Raw genomic sequence first — 21,335 nt, forward strand, 5'->3', positions numbered from 1 at the left:
AACCGCTCGGCTACAGTGGCCGGCTCAACGAAGTAATTTCTGGACGACTGCACGAACTATCTACAGCTTGAAGAAGACATTTTCATTAGATATCCAGCATTTGTTACGTATAAGCCTCACTTCTATCATGAGCAATGTACGCTACAAAGCACAAAATACGTTTTTCATGGATGGACTATGTGAGGAACCTGTAAACTCCACCGAATTAATGCTACTAACTGAGAAAAAGTAATTATTGATACCTTATACAAAAAGTATTATAGCTTTACAAAATTGTGATAATAATGATGATCTTTTGAAAATAATTTAGTTTCGTGACTGAAACAGAAACAAGTCATTTGGTTTTTATCCCTCAGAATATTTAATTTTACGCTTCAGGGGGTAATTTCCGCCAAGTTGGGAAACAGCGCTCTAATGTGTAGGCTGTCAGTATACAAAAGGTCGTGGCCTGCCATAATAATGTGTAACTTACTTTTTGAACTCCTCATGTATATATAAATTAACGTGAATCTGTTAAGTGAGTTAGGAAAGGAGTCTGTCAATTTCACCACTAAATGGACTTTTCCCCGTGTTCTTATGGTTGTTTTTCGCAAGGGATTGTCTCTGCTTTCCGAACTGTCAAGCTTACAATCACACGAGCATTGTGACATTTCAACCAACACCTTCACTTTCTAGGAGCGCTCGTTACGAGGAACGATGAGAACCTGGGCCACAGAGTGCATCGGAAATCGACACTCACGGACCGATACCTGTACAAAATGTGAGATCACCACCCGACCCAGAAAAGAGTCACAGTTAATATTCTCTAAATGCATGAAAGGCGAATATGTGAGCCACAGCGCCTCGGACGCGAGATGCAACACTGGGAAAGTTATCTGAGGGGCAACGGGTACTCCACCTGTTGGATAAGAAGTGTCGCCGATGTGACACGTTGGAAGAAGGAATGTCGGGTACAGCCTTTCTCCCATACAATCACAGGATGACACACAGAATCGAATGTATGCTGCGCAAACAAGGAGTAAAGACTATTTACAGACCGATCGAGAAGACAAAAGGGTAGAAGGGACCCATTTGCAATGTCCAGAATATAACACGAACTATATTGACAAACTACCTATTGGCTTCTGTCTCGGGTTCTTCGGCCGACGTTCATCTAATGATTTTACTGACGTTTCGCCAGAACGAGTGGCTGGCATTGTCAAAGCTTCACCCTCCACTGCCGGTGGTGAACTGGAGCCGAGCTCGCGGCCGCACACTGTATGTACATCTACATCTACATGATTACTCTGCAATTCACATTTAAGTGCATGGCAGAGGGTTCATCGAACCACAATCATACTATCTCTCTACCATTCCACTCCCGAACAGCGCGCGGAAAAACCAACACCTAAACCTTTCTGTTCGAGCTCTGATTTCTCTTATTTTATTTTGATGATCATTCCTACCTATGTAGGTACCAACGTCCGAGGGCTACTCCGCGGTCATTTCCGGTGCGGTTCTCCTCTTGCTACCTGCGACGGTCGTTTGCTGCAGAGCCAAACACTCGGCGAAGTAATTAATTAGAAAAAGAAATGTCGAGTATGGCCTTTCTGCCATACATTCCCAGAGCGACGGACAGAATCGGCCGTATATTGCGCAAACGTGGCGTAAAGACGATTTTCAAACCGACAAGGAAGATCAAAGAGTGTCTTAGATCGGCAAAGGAAAAAAGGGACCCACTTGCAATGTCGGGAATATACCGTATACCATGCACATGCGGAAAAGTTTGTGTCGGAATGACTGGATGATCCATTAACACCAGGATCAAAGAGCATAAGCGACATTGCAGGTTGGGGCAGGTGGAGAAATCGGCCGTGGTAGAGCACGCACTGAATGAGACCGACCACGTAATATAATTCGCCGACACGGAAGTTCTGGCTGTAGAGAAGCACTGTCACACGCGCTTGTTCAGAGAAGCTGTAGAAATACAAAAACAGGCGAACAGCATCAACAAGAAAGAGGAAAGCCTTAAGGTAAACGGATCCTGGCTTCCCGTACTGCAGCGAACGACCGTCGCAGGTAGCAAGAGGAGAACCGCACCGGAAATGACCGCGGAGAAGCTCTCGGACGTTGGCGTGCCAGATGCATATAGTCTGCGGCTGCGAGCTCGGCTCCAGTTCACCACCGGCAATGGAGGGTGAAGCTTTGACAATGTCAGCCACTCGTGCTGGCGAAACGCCAGTAAAATCATTAGATGAACGTCGGCCGAAGAAGCCGAGAGAGAAGCCAATAGGCAGTTCGTCAACAAGTGGCCACAAAAGCCTTAACAATTTTGTACGAAGCATATTCTTTTGTAAAAGTTTGTTTTGTAATGACTGAACGAGGTATCAGTACCGGGCCCAGCGAACATAAGTGGTACTGCAAATTTGGACAGATGGAGAAATCGGCCCTTATGAGAGCAGTTATTCGGCTTGACGTTGATTGACAGAGTTGTTGGATATCGTGTCAAATTCTATCCATTTCGCGCGTTAAATCGTCAAAACCCCGTTATGGTTTGTGGGACCTGCCCATAATGCTCCAAACGTTCCCAGTTGGGGAGAAAATGGCGACTTTTCTGATTAAGGTAGGGTTTGGAAAGTATGAAGACCAACAGTAGAAACTCTTGCCATGTGTGAGCGGGCATGGTATTGCTGAAATTAAGCCCAGGATGGCTTGCCATGAAGGGCAAGAAAACGGGCCGTAGAATATCGTCGAAGTACTGCTGTGGTGTAAGGATGCCAAAGGGGTCCTGCTGTTACCATATGGCCCCACGACAAGGACTGTGCGTAACACGACCCCTTAGGTTATAATCCAGGGTACTCTTAAAGTACAGCAGTACATCGACGTGGAATGCTCTTGACTAATGTCTGAAATGGCGCTGGAGGGAATTGACGCCATGAATCGTGCAGGGCTGTCCGTAAATCCATAAGGTTACGAGAGGGTGATCTCTTCTAAACAGCACGTTACAAAGCATACCCGATATTCTCAATAACGGTCATGTCTGAGGAGTCTGGTGGCCAGCGGAAGTGCTTAGAGTGTTCCTGGAGCCACTCTGTAGTATTTTGGGATGTGTGGGGTGTCGCATTGTCCTGCTGGAATTGCCCAAGCCCGTCGGAATGTACAATGGACATGAATGGATGCCGGTGATGAGACAGAATGCTTATATGCGTTCAAAAATGTTGAAATGTGTGTGAAATCTTATGGGACTTAACTGCTAAGGTCATCATCAGTCCCTAAGCTTACACACTACTTAACCTAAATTATCCTAAGGACAAACACACACACCCATGCCCGAGGGAGGACTCGAACCTCCGCCGGGACCAGCCGCACAGTCCATGACTGCAGCGCCTGAGACCGCTCGGCTAATACCGCGCGGCTCGAGTTTTGATTTCTCTTATTTTATTATGAAGGTCATTTTTCCCTACGTAGGTGGGTGTCAACAAAATAAAGCCATTCGCAAGATGTGCACGATGGGGACGCGAATTGTCGTCGCTGAAGACGAATGCCTCGCCAGTATGCTGCAGATATGGTTGCACTATCGGTAGGAGGATGGCATTCATGTATCGTATAGCCGTTACGGCGCCTTACATGATCCTACCCTCGCTGCAAGGCGGCTGTGCTAGACATCGCTCTTCTCAGCTGCTCTGTTTTCGAACACCTTTTGTGAATGTGATCTGATGTAAATGGAGAAGTTAGAAAATTATTGTTCTCGCTGTAAGCAATCTAAAACGGTCCTTATTTTGTGTTTATTTCGTTTTGTACCTTTTTGTTTCACATGTTTTACACTCCTGGAAATGGAAAAAAGAACACATTGACACCGGTGTGTCAGGCCCACCATACTTGCTCCGGACACTGCGAGAGGGCTGTACAAGCAACGATCACACGCACGGCACAGCGGACACACCAGGAACCGCGGTGTTGGCCGTCGAATGGCGCTAGCTGCGCAGCATTTGTGCACCGCCGCCGTCAGTGTCAGCCAGTTTGCCGTGGCATACGGAGCTCCATCGCAGTCTTTAACACTGGTAGCATGCCGCGACAGCGTGGACGTGAACCGTATGTGCAGTTGACGGACTTTGAGCGAGGGCGTATAGTGGGCATGCGGGAGGCCGGGTGGACGTACCGCCGAATTGCTCAACACGTGGGGCGTGAGGTCTCCACAGTACAACGATGTCGTCGCCAGTGGTCGGCGGAAGGTGCACGTGCCCGTCGACCTGGGACCGGACCGCAGCGACGCACGGATGCACGCCAAGACCGTAAGATCCTACGCAGTGCCGTAGGGGACCGCACCGCCACTTCCCAGCAAATTAGGGACACTGTTGCTCCTGGGGTATCGGCGAGGACCATTCTCAACCGTCTCCATGAAGCTGGGCTACGGTCCCGCACACCGTTAGGCCGTCTTCCGCTCACGCGCCAACATCGTGCAGCCCGCCTCCAGTGGTGTCGCGACAGGCGTGAATGGAGGGACGAATGGAGACGTGTCGTCTTCAGCGATAAGAGTCGCTTCTGCCTTGGTGCCAATGATGGTCGTATGCGTGTTTGGCGCCGTGCAGGTGAGCGCCACAATCAGGACTGCATACGACCGAGGCACACAGGGCCAACACCCGGCATCATGGTGTGGGGAGCGATCTCCTACACTGGCCTTACACCACTGGTGATCGTCGAGGGGACACTGAATAGTGCACGGTACATCCAAACCGTCATCGAACCCATCGTTCTACCATTCCTAGACCGGCAAGGGAACTTGCTGTTCCAACAGGACAATGCACGTCCGCATGTATCCCGTGCCACCCAACGTGCTCTAGAAGGTGTAAGTCAACTACCCTGGTCAGCAAGATCTCCGGATCTGTCCCCCATTGAGCATGTTTGGGACTGGATGAAGCGTCGTCTCACGCGGTCTGCACGTCCAGCACGAACGCTGGTCCAACTGAGGCGCCAGGTGGAAATGGCATGGCAAGCCGTTCCACAGGACTACATCCAGCATCTCTACGATCGTCTCCATGGGAGAATAGCAGCCTGCATTGCTGCGAAAGGTGGATATACACTGTACTAGTGCCGACATTGTGCATGCTCTGTTGCCTGTGTCTATGTGCCTGTGGTTCTGTCAGTGTGATCATGTGATGTATCTGACCCCAGGAATGTGTCAATAAAGTTTCCCCTTCCTGGGACAATGAATTCACGGTGTTCTTATTTCAATTTCCAGGATTGTATTTAGTAAAGAACATGTAGGTCATTTACTGGTACCGATGCAGTTTGGAAGTATGTTATGCCGCAGATTTTTGTTACGAGCCACTTGCAGCCTTTAAATGTAATGTTTATGTGTGTGTGTTCTTTCGGACATGTCAAAAATATCAGACCACTGCGCCGTATACTGCCTGTTCATATATCTCTGTATGAAAACTCATGCCTGTACGAGTTTCTTTGGCACTTCAGTGTATATGTGTCTACTGTCTACGAAGTGTGTTGTGAATGGAGTTAGTACCAAAAATGTAATCATTTCGAGCGTCATGCATGAATGGGCAGTATTACTGCTTGAACACAGAAAATGTGGTAAGCATTAAATTTTTACCTTTCATTATTGTGTGGGGGTTGTCACCGAGAAAATGTTTTGTAAATGTTTGTCACAAGTAACTAAGTGATCTGATTCTCAAATACTGGATGTGTTAAATATGGGTATTCACGCGTCGTGGGCTACGCCACATTTTCACCCCCACCCCTACCTCTCTGACCGGTAGGTGGTTCTTACTCCCGCAGCGCTTCTTCTCTCGTAGTAAGTTACGAAGAAATCAGCCTAGTGACTTAGGAGGAGACGTGGAATATACATAAATTTGACGTGAGAGAAGTCAAGGGAGACCTCCTAATGTGTCAAACCTCCTTTTTCGCGGCTTCGTGCAAGGCATGGCCTTAATAAGTCGTTGGAAGTCCCCTGCAGAAATATTGAGCCACGCTGCCTCTATAACCGCCCATAACTGCGAAAGCGTTACTGCTGCAGGATTTTGTGTATGAAGTGTCCTTTTGATTATGCCACATCAATGTTGGATGGAATTCATGTCGAGCGATCTGGCTGGCCGAGCCATTCTCTCGAAGTGTCCAGAATGTTCTTCAAAGCAGTCGCGAACAATTGTGGCCCGGTGGCATGGTGCACTGTCATCGGTAAAAATTCCATCGTTGTTTGGGAACGCGTCATCCCTAAATGGCTGCAAATAGTCTTGAAGTAGCCGACGATCCATAGGACCTAGTCCATTCCATGTAAACACAGCATATACAGGGTGTTTCAAAAATAACCGGTATATTTGAAACGGCAATAAAAACTAAACGAGCAGCGATAGAAATGCACCGTTTGTTGCAATATGCTTGGGGTAACAGTACATTTTCAGGCAGACAAACTTTCGAAATTACAGTAGTTACAATTTTCAACAACAGATGGCGCTGCGGTCTGGGAAACTCTATAGTACGATATTTTCCACATATCCACCATGCGTAGCAATAATATGGCGTAGTCTCTGAATGAAATTACCCGAAACCTTTGACAACGTGTCTGGCGGAATGGCTTCACATGCAGATGAGATGTACTGCTTCAGCTGTTCAATTGTTTCTGGATTCTGGCGGTACACCTGCTCTTTCAAGTGTCCCCACAGAAAGAAGTCACAGGGGTTCATGTCTGGCGAATAGGGAGGCCAATCCACGCCGCCTCCTGTATGTTTCGGATAGCCCAAAGCAATCACACGATCATCGAAATATTCATTCAGGAAATTAAAGACGTCGGCCGTGCGATGTGGCCGGGCACCATCTTGCATAAACCACGAGGTGTTCGCAGTGTCGTCTAAGGCAGTTTGTACCGCCACAAATTCACGAAGAATGTCCAGATAGCGTGATGCAGTAATCGTTTCGGATCTGAAAAATGGGCCAATGATTCCTTTGGAAGAAATGGCGGCCCAGACCAGCACTTTTTGAGGATGCAGGGACGATGGGACTGCAACATGGGGCTTTTCGGTTCCCCATATGCGCCAGTTCTGTTTATTGACGAAGCCGTCCAGGTAAAAATAAGCTTCTTCAGTAAACCAAATGCTGCCCACATGCATATCGCCGTCATCAATCCTGTGCACTATATCGTTAGCGAATGTCTCTCGTGCAGCAATAGTAGCGGCGCTGAGGGGTTGCCGCGTTTGAATTTTGTATGGATAGAGGTGTAAACTCTGGCGCATGAGACGATACGTGGACGTTGGCGTCATTTGGACCACAGCTGCAACACGGCGAACGGAAACCCGAGGCCGCTGTTGGATCACCTGCTGCACTAGTTGCCGTACGCGGTCGCCCTACCTTTCCAGCACGTTCATCCGTCACGTTCCCAGTACGTTGAAATTTTTCAAACAGATCCTTTATTGTATCGCTTTTCGGTCCTTTGGTTACATTAAACCTCCGTTGAAAACTTCGTCTTGTTGCAACAACACTGTGTTCTAGGGGGTGGAATTCCAACACCAGAAAAATCCTCTGTTCTAAGGAATAAACCATGTTGTCTACAGCACACTTGCACGTTGTGAACAGCACACGCTTACAGTAGAAAGACGACGTACAGAATGGCGCACCCACAGACTGCGTTGTCTTCTATATCTTTCACATCACTTGCAGCGCCATCTGTTGTTGAAAATTGTAACTACTGTAATTTCGAAAGTTTGTCCGCCTGAAAATGTACTGTTGTCCCAAGCATATTGCAACAAACGGTGTATTTCTATCGCTGCTCGTTTAGTTTTTATTGCCGTTTCAAATATACCGGTCATTTTTGAAACACCCTGTAACATTATGGGGCCATCACGAGCTCACAGAGTGCCTTGTTGACAACTTGGGTTCGTGACTTCGTGCAGTCTACGCGACACTCGAACCCTACCATCAGATCTTAACAAATGAAATAGGGACCCATCTGATTAGTCAAACTGAAATAGTCACGAACCCAGAAGAGGCACTGTAGGCGATGTTGTACCGTTAGCAAAGACACTCGACTCGTCGTCTGCTGCCATAGCCCATTAATGACAAATTTCGCAACACTGTCCTAAATACGTTCGCCGTACGTCCCACATTCGTTTCTGGTGTTATTTCGCACAGTGTTTCTCGTCTCTTATCACTGACAGCTCTACGCAAACGCCGCTGCTCTCGGTCGTTAAGTGGAGGCCACCGGCCACTGCATTGTCCGTGGTGAGAGATAATGCCTGAAATGTGGTCGTGCATACCTCTATCCCCTGTGTGTACGTACGTAAGTTTTTATAACGTGTATGGATATCAGCTCTGAAGATCAGCGTCTTGATTTCTTTTTCTTCTGTACATAAAGTAGTAAAGTCAATGCGAGAAGAACTTTGTCTACGACAGTATCTGTGGCAAGAGAAGAGAAGGCAGGCGTATAGTGGATGACGACATTGTTGATATCAAGTATTTCAACGCAGGCCACGGAAATCGACGCGTCGTGTTGCTGGAGAAACAGGCATGTCTCTGAACATTTTAGCAGCATATCCATGCGAACAAAGTGCCACTCCTGTAACTGCGGCAGCCAAACGATAGGGCCAGACGTACTGAATTTGATAGAAACTTGCTGGGACCAGATGAAATTTAAAAAAGTTTTATCCACCTGACGTAATTTAAATGTTTTAATAGTAATAACGGACTCACAAGGAGTGATAAATATGAAATATGTCGGACGACAATGTAAGAATTTTACTTACATTACATTTTATGTAATTAAATTTGAAGTGGTATATTTCCCTTGAGGTTTATACGTAGTTCACGTGTAACCAACCCATCTACATCTACATCTATACTCCGCGAGCCACCTTACGGTGTGTGGCGGAGGGTACTTATTGTACCACTATCTGATCCCCCCTTCCCTGTTCCATTCACGAATTGTGCGTGGGAAGAACGACTGCTTGTAAGTCTCCGTATTTGCTCTAATTTCTCGGATCTTTTCGTTGTGATCATTACGCGAGATATATGTGGGCGGTAGTAATATGTTGCCCATCTCTTCCCGGAATGTGCTCTCTCGTAATTTCGATAATAAACCTCTCCGTATTGCGTAACGCCTTTCTTGAAGTGTCCGCCACTGGAGCTTGTTCAGCATCTCCGTAACGCTCTCGCGCTGACTAAATGTCCCCATGACGAATCGCGCTGCTTTTCGCTGGATCATGTCTATCTCTTCTATTAATCCAACCTGGTAAGGGTCCCATACTGATGAGCAATACTCAAGAATCGGACGAACAAGCGTTTTGTAAGCTACTTCTTTCGTCGATGAGTCACATTTTCTTAGAATTCTTCCTATGAATCTCAACCTGGCGCCTGCTTTTCCCACTATTTGTTTTATGTGATCATTCCACTTCAGATCGCTCCGGATAGTAACTCCTAAGTATTTTACGGTCGTTACCGCTTCCAATGATTTACCACCTATGGCATAATCGTACTGGAATGGATTTCTGCCCCTATGTATGCGCATTATATTACATTTATCTACGTTTAGGGAAAGCTGCCAGCTGTCGCACCATGCATTAATCCTCTGCAGGTCCTCCTGGAGTACGTACGAGTCTTCTGATGTTGCTACTTTCTTGTAGACAACCCATGTGTTCTCCATACAGCCAGCCTCCCGCAAACAGTAGTATTCAATGAACTGTGCATGAAGCCCGACCAACAGGCTTTACATGCATTGATCAAAAACGATAGTGGTATGTAATATGCAAACCATATGAGTTAAGCCATTAGCTGCAACTTTTTTATGACATCATCTTACTATGTATCTCTTGTATTCTTAGCATTGAGAGTGGCTAGTTTCTAGCTGAAATCTAGATCTGCCAATAAAAAATTTAAAAAGGACGGACTGATAGCTGAAATCTATTGTTTACATGTCAATATAACAGTCGCTGCGTGCAACAGTTCTGAATGGAGGGTAGCCTGATAAAAAAGTTTGTTTTTCCGATGAGGCGATTTTGCACGTGTCCGGAAAAGTAAACAGACATAATATCCACGATGTATCCTCGCCAATGGACACAACCGGAATGGCTGCTCGAAGACAGTTTCCGACCGGCGTCACAGGCGGCGCTTTGAAGTTCGCCACAAACAACAAGCGCGGCCCAAATAGCAGCCTCCGTGCAGCCACCAGTAAGATGGACTTCCAAGTTGTGGTAAGCGGCGGCCACAGCCATCAACGGATGGTTCATGTTCGGCGTTGGCGTACAACAGTTCCAATACAGAGTTCCAAGGCTGTAGATCATAGTTTCACTTCCCAGTGGAGATCAGCCTCCGAGACATACACCACAAGTGGAGTCGTCTATAGCCTATGCATAAGGACGAGTTTTTACTACAGAATGGCACTGTGGCTTCAATAATGGACATACACTACTGGCCATTAAAATTGCTACACCAAGAAGAAATGCACATGATAAACGGGTATTCATTGGACAAATATATTATACCAGAACTGACATGTGATTACATTTTCACGCAATTTGGGAGCATAGACCCTGAGAAATATGTACCCAGAACAACCACCTCTGGCCGCAATAACGGCCTTGATACGCCTGGGCATTGAGTCAAACAGGGCTTGGATGGCGTGTACAGGTACAGCTGCCCATGAAGCTTCAACACAATACCACAGTTCATCAAGAGTAGTGACTGGCGTATTGTGACGAGCCAGTTGCTCGGCCACCATTGACCAGACGTTTTCAATTGGTGAGAGATCTGGAGAACGTGCTGGCCAGGGCAGCAGTCGAATATTTTCTGTATCCAGGAAGGCCCATACAGGACCTGCAACATGCGGTCGTGCATTATCCAGCTGAAATGTAGGGTTTCGCAATGATCGAATGAAGGGTATAACCACGGGTTGTAACACACCTGAAACATAACGTCCACTGTTCAAAGTGCCGTCAATGCGAACAAGAGGTGACCGAGACGTGTAACCAATGGCACCCTATACCATCACGCCGGGTGATACGCCAGTATGGCGATGACGAATACACGCTTCCAATGTGCGTTCATAGCGATGTCGCCAAACACGGATGCGACCATCATGATGCAGTAAACAACCTGGATTTATCCGAAAAAATGACGTTTTGCCATTCGTGCACCCAGGTTCGTCGTTGAGTACACCATCGCAGGCGTTCCTGTCTGTGATGCAGCGTCAAGGGCAACCGCAGCCACGATCTCTGAGTTGATAGTCCATGCTGCTGCAAACGTCGTCGAACTGTTAGTGCAGATGGTTGTTGTCTTGCAAACGTCCCCGTCTGTTACGCAGGGATCGAGACGTGGCTGCACGATCCGTTACAGCCGTGCGGATAAGATGCCTGTCATCTAGACTGCTAGTGTACGAGGCCGTTGGGATGCAGCACGGCGTTCCGTATTACCCTCCTGAACCCACCGATTCCATATTCTGCTAACAGCCATTGGATCCCGACCAACGCGAGCAGCAATGTCGCGACACGATAAACCGCAATCGCGATAGGCTACAATCTGACCTTTATCAAAGTCGGAAACGTGATAGTACGCATTCCTCTTCCGTCCACGAGGCATCACAACAACGTTTCACCAGGCAACGCCGGTCAACTGCTGTTTGTGTATGAGAAATCGGTTGGGAACTTTCTCATGTCAGCACGTTGTAGTTGTCGCCACCGGCGCCAACCTTATGTGAGTGCTCTGAAAAGCTAATCATTTGCATTTCACAGCATCTTCTTTCTGTCGGTTAAATTTCGCGTCTGTAGCACGTCGTCTTCGTGGTGTAGCAATTTTAATGGCCAGTAGTGTAGTATTGTTGACATGTATTCAGAACGCTCGCCTTGACATGCCACTGCTTAGTTGAATCTGTTCGCAAGCTCATCCAGCTAGTTTCTGTATAGTTTTAGTCAAGTATTGCAGCATAATAAAGTGTATATTTACTCTGTCACAGTTCCCCCGTCCACCTCAGAGCACCTTAACCTAGTACGAAGTGTGCGAACCATTCTACCCAGACGACACGTACAAATCCCTCTGGATATGGGGGTCGAAGAAACCACATATCATAATACAGCAGGTAAAGTACAGCGCGAAAGTGAATGCGTAGTGTGGCTTAATCCACAACATAGTTACTGGAACTTCCGTTTTCACTGAGCATACCAACAGTTCACCTGCAAATGCTGGAACTTTACATTAGACAATTTTGGTAAACATTTTTGGAAAGCAGTGATCAATTAATTGTTATATTTTGACTAAAGTTCAGTCTTGATCATATCATGTATGTTTTAATAATATAGGTAACCGGTTTCGGTTCTTTCTACAAAACCATCATCAGACCTGTGGATAAATTTTAAGAAATACTAGATACCAATCTTTAAATAAAATGAAAGCGTCTAATGATGTCAAAATTTAACAAGATAAAATAAAATTAATTATACCCATGGCTCCCTTAGGCGGAGCTCTCCTCGCTGCTACGCAGTCAACTGATGGTTATGAGTGCTGAGCACGAGCTTAAATATGCAGAGGCTCCGCCTACTTCCTGTCACACTACTGCACAACTGCCAATCAGCGTTCATAATATGACGTCATCGTCAAAGTATAAAAGTAGGAAATACACTAATAACATAAAATTGATTCATTTAAATGTCTGATTAACAGATAGTTAGTATGTCTACAGCTTATTTAAATTTTAGATAAAAATAGTGAACTACGATGTGTAATAGTTGTGCCCTCTATGGGCAACCTTAATACTATTACAGTGCCAGTTACATCAAAGATGTGACAGTCCTTGGCGTTGTGGTATATATCGATTATACCGAGTCGCCTACATCACAATTGCATCTTTGTTGGATGCTGCAGAATCGTCTTATTTTAACTGTAGTTTTTATAGCAATATTCTTTATAGCAGTAGGGTAGCAGCCACGAGTACATTCCACATTATGTATATCTGAATAACTGATGAGACTGCTGATTAAATTTTTTTTAAATCATCGATCTAATAGTTTTTATAATAATCAATGTCAATTTAATAATTTTTTTTATGTTGTGCAGCATATTTTACATACATTGCTTTTGCCATGGATATAACTAGTCTTATATTTTTAAAAAACAAAAGAGTAGATGCTTTTATTATAAAATTTCATCAAAAAGGTCGTAATAATATTTTTCGCGAAAATCTAATTGTTCATTGAGCAGCATTGATGATTTGGTTTTCAAATGAGCATATATCTCGATTTCTTCTAGGATATTCATAAGTAAGCCTTTATTTGCATAATGAAGAACTTGTAAATTCTGTTCTACTGTCCCCTCAGCATGATTATTGAATGCTATATGATGGCCAAATACAGACTTTGTTCGTGAGGTACCCGACGTATGTTCTTTGTACCTTACTGCAAAATTTCGACCTGTTTGGCCGATATATATTTTCTCACAGTCTCTACATTGGATCTTGTACACTCCTGATCTGGTAGATTTTCCATTATCTTTACTTACGGTATGTCTTAATTTTTGTTGTAAAGTATTGTCGGTTGTAAATGCTATTGTTATTCCAGAATTTTTGAATAAATTAGTAATTCTATCTGATATGTTTCCCATATATGTCATCTTCATATATTTTGGATTACCTATTAGTGGAGTACTTTGTGATTGTTGTACTTTATTAAAAATGATATCTACCTGTCGTGTGTCGAAAGAGTTGGTTTTTGCAATTTGTTTTAAGATGGTCATTTCCTTTTTGATCTCATTAGCTTCTAGCGGTAATTTTAGTATTCGGTGTATCATGGACTTAAAATATGCTTTTTTATACTTGTCAGGATGACATGATGTGGCATTAATAATAACATCAGTGGTTGTAGGTTTCCTGTATATGGTGAATAAATGTTTCCCATTGTTATTAGTTATAGTGAGATCTAGGTAGTTAATAGATTTTCGATTTTCATGCTCAACTGTAAATTGTAACTTCGGATGCATAGAATTTAATTTTATAGCAAGTTTCTCAATTTCATCTTTTGAACCATTATAAAGTAATAATGTATCATCTACATATCGCTTCTAATATATGATTTTATTTGCGATATCAGGGTTATTTTTCAGGAATTGTGTCTCAATGTGGTTCACGAAAATGACCTCAGTTACAGGAATTTAAGGCATGTGTACTGTTCCAACAAGATGTTGCACCGCTTCTGGAGTTCTTTGTTTGTCGTTCTTTGATCTATATCTACATCTACATCGATACTCTACAAATAACATTTAAGTGCCTGGATGAGGGTTCATCGAACCACCTTCACAGTTCTCTATTATTCCAATCTCGTATAGCGCGCGGAAAGGATGAACACCTATATCTTTCCGTACGAGCTCTCATTTCCCTTATTTTATCTTGGTGATCGTTCCTCCCTATGTTGGTCGGTGTCAACAAAATATTTTCGCATTCGGAGGAGAATGCTGGAGATCGGAATTCCGTGAGAAGATTCCGTCGCAACGAGAAACGCCTTTCTTTTAATTATGTCCAGCCCAAATCCTCTGTCATTTCAGTGACACTTTCTCCCATATTTCGCGATAGTACAAAACGTGCTGCCCTTCTTCGAACTTTTTCGATGTACTCAGTCAGCCCTATCTGGTAAGGATCCCACACCGCGCAGCAGTATTCTAAAAGAGGACGGACAAGCGTAGTGTAGGCAGTCTCCTTAGTAGATCTGTTACATTTTCTAAGTGTCCTGCCAAAAAAAAGCAGTCTTTGGTTAGCTTCACACACAACATTTTTATATGTTCCTTCCAGTTTAAGTTGTTCGTAGTTGTAATACCTAGGTATTTAGTTGAATTTACTGCTGTTAGATTAGACCGATTTAATGTGTAACCGAAGTTAAACGAGTTCCTTTTAGCACTCATGTGGATGACCTCACACTTTTAGTTATTTAGGGTCAACTGACAATTTTCGCACCATTCAGATATCTTTTCTAAATCGTTCTGCAATTTGTTTTCATCTTCTCATGACTTTATTAGTCTCTAAACGACAGCGTCATCAGCAAACAACCTAAGACTACTGTTCATATTGTCTTCCAAATCGTTTATATAGATAAGGAACAGCAACGGACCTATTACATTACCTTGGGGAACACCAGAAATCACTTCTGTTTTACTCGATGACTTTCCGTCAATTACTACGAACTGTGATCTCTCTGACAGGAAATCACAAATCTAGTCACATAACTGAGACGATATTCCATAAGCACGCAATTTCAATATGAGCCGCTTGTGAGGTACAGTGTCAAAAGCCTTCTGGAAACCCAGAATTCGGAATCGATCTGAAATCCCTTGTCAATAGTACTCAACACTTCATGAGAATATACAGTTAGTTGTGTTTCACAAGAACGATGTTTTCTAAAGCCATGTTGACTGTGTGTCAAGAGACCGTTTCCTTCGAGGTAATTCAGAATGTTCGAAAACAATATATGTTCAAGAATCCTGCTGTATATCGACGTTAATGATATGGGCCTGTAATTAAGTGGATTACTCCTACGAACTTTCTTGAATATTGCAGTGACCTGTGCAACTTTCCAGTCTTTGGGTACGGATCTTACGTCGAGTGAACAGTTGTATATGATTGTTAAGTATGGAGCTAATGCATCAGCATACTCCGAAAGAAACCTAATTGGCATAGAGTCTGGACCAGAAGATTCGCTTTTATTAAGTAATTTAAGTTGCTTCACTACTCCGAGGATATTTACTTCTACGTTACTCATGCTGTCAGCTGTTCTCGATTCGAATTCTGGAATATTTACTTCGTCTTCTTTTGTGAAGGCATGTCGGAAGGCTGTGTTTAGTAACTCTGCTTTGGCAGCACTGTCTTCGATAGTATCTCCACTGCTATCGCCTTTCTTAACAGATGGATCGCTACAGACAGTCCTACCTCTTCGTCTCCACCTTCACCTGACATACAAAACCCCTCTTCACTTTTTGGTGTGGTTAGGATAAGGTTAAAGTGTTCCGTTCACCAGTTCACGATGTGCGAAATCTTAACACGCGTGCGACATGCTGTAGAGACGGTGACAGGAAAACGTATCGGCAAACACAGGGAGAGATTTTGAGTACCGCCTAGACCAGTGATCGTCAATCATTTTGCTTTAAAACCGATACTGACATAGTAGGGCGACGCTTCGGGTGCATCGAAAAGAGGAGGAGGGGGGGCGGGGGGGGGGGGGAAGGAGGCGGTAAGATAAACTGGACACTCGAAGAGAAATTCAATTTTCACCAAACCATTGTTGTTGATAGAGCCTTACCACGTTTACTATTTGGATCTACATGTCTTAAGATATTACACCAAACATTTTTAAATGAAAAAGAAAATACTATATTGGAACTACATGCATATTTCTGAAGGCTCACATAGTGACTACTTTTTCGTTCCTAAGCGGTACTGTGGCCACAGCCATCACAATAGGATTGCATGGTTATATTTCTGCTGTCCGCACAGATTTTCCAGGCATCTTAACGCCCTGTGAAGAATACCATACAGCGGCAGCAAATCGTTTTCAATCGGATTTTCGTATTAGGCCAAATATAGCAGAACTGAGACTGTTTTAAATAATGCAGCTTAATTAATTCAAAATTGTCAAAAAGGGATAGAATGTCGTTAATAGCTTTGTATACATGAGGGAAAGTCAAAAAGTAAAGAGAATTTTCCAATTTCTCGCCAAAGGGCTTGGCAACACATCTAGTATTCTGGATGAAGTGTTGTCGTCTTATTCCATCGTTAGTCTTCGTATTGTAGCAGGCCGCGGTGGAGTGCGTTTAGGATTGCGGTATTTTACAAATCGTGGGCAGGACTACAACAAAACCAAGCGTAACACGAGGTTTCTTTTAATCGCTGCCTCTCTCGGCTTAAGACAGTTATCCAGTTAAAGAAATCTCCACCTGGGAACGTGTACCAATGTTGTCTGTCGAGCAGTGTAAATGGCACTAAATGTTTTTATAAGAGTGATCTCACACAATTGAGCGAACTATTATTCCAAGAGGCAACGATTTTCCCTTAAACAAAATTAACTATTTTCACACACAATACCACACGCGCACAAGACTAATGTATTCTTTCCTGTCAAAAATAATTTCTTAAAAGGTCTCACGAAATAATCAGGTTTCATACATTATCAGAGAACAACTTCACCACGTAAGGTGCTGTTTGCACCATATTTAAAGATTGTTCATAATCTAAGTCGAATTTATGATTTCTGTGTGGGTTCTGAGCCACAAATACACAATTATTATCGCGAAAATTGAGCATCAAGATTCAAGTGTCCTTAGTAGTTTGATTTATAACTGCTGCTGCAATATTTCACTAAAATACTAACATAAGACAATTGCTCACTGAATCTGGTTCTGGCGTTGTTCACTCTCAACAAACAATATATATTAAATCTGTTCTGTACCTTAACTATATGCATTAACATTTAAAAGTATTTCTCTATGTTAATCACTCAGTATTCAGCATTTTACCAGTAATCCGCGCTGTAGATCGATAGCACTAATGGCTGCGTTCCATTGTAGCTCAACAGAAAACTTAACATGACGAGATTCATATTAAAATAAAAATTTAAACACACGTATTGATTACAGTTGCACAGAAACTCTGTTTTTAGAATATTACGTAGCAACATAATAGAGTTTTTTACCGACCTCAGTGCTACAAGACATCAATGGCGTCCGATCATTACATAAGTTCGAACGAGAAGAAGGATTATTCTAGAAGAATCATAGGTAACAAAAGATGAAGATTTCCGTTATCTTTTTCCATGAGTATTGTCTGAGATACAATTTTCACAGAAAATTAAATTATGTCACTGACAATATTTATTTAATATTATTATTTTAGTATCGATGAAGTCCTTTTTTTATTAATGCCGTCGTGAATATTGTTCTGAATGACGTATAGTCGTGAATGGTACACCGCGCCGCGGAATATGGTAGCTCCATTTCCTATCTGCAGAAAGGAGGAAATGAGTGCAGTGATTCGCTTTTTGTTTGCGGAAAGTGTTAAACCTGCGGAATCATTCGCCGAATGCAAGCGAAGTGTGGTGACAGCCGTTTATCGCGAAGCAAGGCCTACCAGTGGATAGAGCTCTTCAAACAGGGAAGAACTTGAAACTTCCTGGCAGATTAAAACTGTGTGCCGGACCGAGACTCGAACACGGTACCTTTGCCTTTCGCGGGCAAGTTCTCTACCAACTGAGCTACCCATGCACGACTCACGTCCCGTCCTCACAGTTTTACTTCCGCCAGTACCTCGTCTCCTTCTTTCCAAACTTCACAGAAGCTCTCCTTCGAACCTTGCAGAACTAGCACTCCTGGAAGGAAGGAAAGCTGTGACGACGGGACGTGAGTCGTGCTTTGGTAGCTCAGTTGGTAGAGCACTTGCTGGCGAAAGGCAAAGGTCCCGAGTTCAAGTCTCGGTCCGGTACACAGTTTTAATCTGCCAAGAAGTTACATATCAGCGCACACTCCGCTGCAGAGTGAAAATCTCATTCAGGGAAGAACTTCTCTATGTGACGAGGAAAGACCGGGCAGGCCATCGACATCAACAGCTGAGGACAATTTGGAGGTCGTTGAGCGTATGGTGATGGAAAACAGACGAACCACAGTGGACGAAATCGCCAGTAATTTACATATCAGTCGTGGTTCAGCGTATTTCATCTTACACGACAGGCTAAATCTTCGGAAAGTGTGTGCAAGGAGAGTACCGAAAGAATTTTCAGTGCAGCATAATGCGCAAAGGGTGGACATTTCTCGTAATTATCTGACCTCTTATCATTGCGAGGGAGATGGGTTTTTACAGTAAATCGTTACTGAAGACGAAACGTGGGTGCATCGTCACGAGTCGGAAAGTGAGGCTGCGAACATTGTTTGGAAACACCCACCATCACCAGAAGTTAAGAAATTTAAACGTCAACCATCAGCTGGTAAGATTATGTTAAAACTATTCTGGGCGTTGGAAGGCATGGTTGCCGTTTATTTCAAGAGGCGGAACAGTGACCAGTGAGAACTATATTGCGAACTAAACTGAAACCTGCAATCAGATCCTGAAGTCGCGGTAAACTGTGGTAGTGTGTCGTCCTGCAGCGAGATAACGCTCTGCCACATTCTGTCAAACGAACGGCCGAAACAATAAAGGAGTTGTGATTCGAATTGCTGGAACACCATACGGTCTATACCTGGCTCCAAGCAATTTCCGTGCGTTTGGACCATTGAAGGAAGTGTTCAGGGGAAGATATTTACAACCGATGCAGAAGTCATTGGTGCGGTGCAAAATTGGTTACTGGTGCAACCAAAAACTTTTTTCCGATGGAATCAAAAAACTTGTCGATCGTTGGACAAAGTGCGTTCACGTGCAGGGAGGTTATGTAGAAAAAAAATACATGTTTCAATTTCTATTTTTAAAATAAATATTACTTTTAAAAAGGGTCCCTTTACTTTTTGACTTCCCCTCGTAAAAGAGCTGATGTATTATGCGTGTTTTTTGGAAGTAGTTTTATTGGGATGAACATATTGGCCACTCTTGCCGACGAACAGTGGCCACTTTTCCCACTGGACGTCATATCGGCATTAGTGATCCACAGAAGAAACTATCAAACGGACATGAATAACACAGAACTGCATTTACAGGCCAAAAGACGTTGTTTAAATATTGATATCATAAAAAATTTACCACTCTCCATGCAAGTGAGGTAACACAAAAAATATAAATGACTTACCGCATATCAGACGACTCAAAAACAACAAAGTCTTTACTAAAAAATAACGTAAAAAGCTTGCTCTGTAAATCTCACTAACAACAATGTCGATGAACAGGGTGTTCAAAACGTCTCTCCGCAGTGCCGTATGTTTGCTTGCCGCGCGTGCCGTATGCCACAGCGAATATACTGAAATGAAACTCACTGCAGTATCGTTGTCCGACGTCTATAAATTGCAATCCAAACTCCTATTTTCACAGAATGAAGTGGTCCCTCATGAATAGACAATGGATTTGCAGTACTCCACATACGAGAATTTTGCGAGTTCATGTAGCCCGATAAATGAAATCACGCCTCATCAGTGAAAAACGTTTCATTATGATTATCCCTTCCATTTTGTTGAACGAAATTTTTGAACCATTGACAATAATGCAGTTTCTTGCGATGATCAGTATTTTTCAGTTCTTGCACGACTGTAACTTTGTACGGGAAAAGTTCTAATTTTTTCCTTAGAGCTGTGTGGGCCGTTCCGACACTAACATCCATTTCCTGGGCGAGTTTTATTACTGACTTGTTCGGACTCATGGACATTTTATCGGAAATATCGATTAGTTTATCCTCAGACAAAACGCTAGGACGACCACTTCTCGGTGCGTCTGTCACTGAACCCGTACTTCGAAATTTGTTAATTAAATCTCGCACAGTATCGCGATGTGGCAGTGTTGTCTCCGGGAAAACTGAATTAAATGTTTGACGAACTGAAACTGTGTATTTACCGCCAGCTTTGAACACTTGTTCGACTAAAAACACACGTTCTTCAATAGTTAGCATTTTAACAGTGACAAAAACGAAACAAACGAACAAAGGAACTAAATTTAAACGTTCACGTCAACACGTAACGACACACACCAACGATACTACTGATGCTGGCTGAGATAAACGAAACAATGGAATGTTGGGAGAGTCCGCTTGAATGGCAGTAAGGCCGGTATTACACTATCAAATTTCTTTGTCAAATATCTTTGTCCAATATCTTTGTCAAAGATATTTGATGGTGTAATAGGGAACTTTGTCAAATGTCGTCCAATATTTGATCAAATCTAGGGCCTCGCTGTAGATTTGATCAAAGAAGTCGCTTGTCTTCTGTTCTCTGCAATGTGATATGTTACCACATGGAGCGCTAGCATCGCTGTAGCGTTCTGTCGTCTGTAGTGTTTTTATAAAGTTTGCTGGTAAATACAATTGGTGTGTGCCGACAACTACGAAATTAATAGAGATGTCTGAAGCTGATGAGGCGCTTTACAACGTGAGGCATGCTGAATACAAAAATAGATTAAGAAGATTGGAGACTTGACCTGACCTGACCTAAACTAACCTAACCTAACCTAACCTAACCTAACCCTCTCCTGTAGCAAGGAATCGGAGTGTTACAGTGAGCCTGTCTTCTGCAGATGTAGCAGTTCTTAAGTGAATATTGTGCTCTGTGATATGAGGATGCATTTCATTGCGCACTTACAGAAATGTATGCTCATCCATTCTTAAGTAATTGATGTACGACTTGACGTCCTCCACTATAAGCTCATGTAACAAGTTTTATTGAATGCTTTTATCTTGTCGTCATAAAACCCACGGCTTCACCCGGGT

The sequence above is a fragment of the Schistocerca americana genome, chromosome 9 (assembly GCF_021461395.2).
Source record: "Schistocerca americana isolate TAMUIC-IGC-003095 chromosome 9, iqSchAmer2.1, whole genome shotgun sequence".
Lineage (NCBI taxonomy): Eukaryota > Metazoa > Arthropoda > Insecta > Orthoptera > Acrididae > Schistocerca > Schistocerca americana.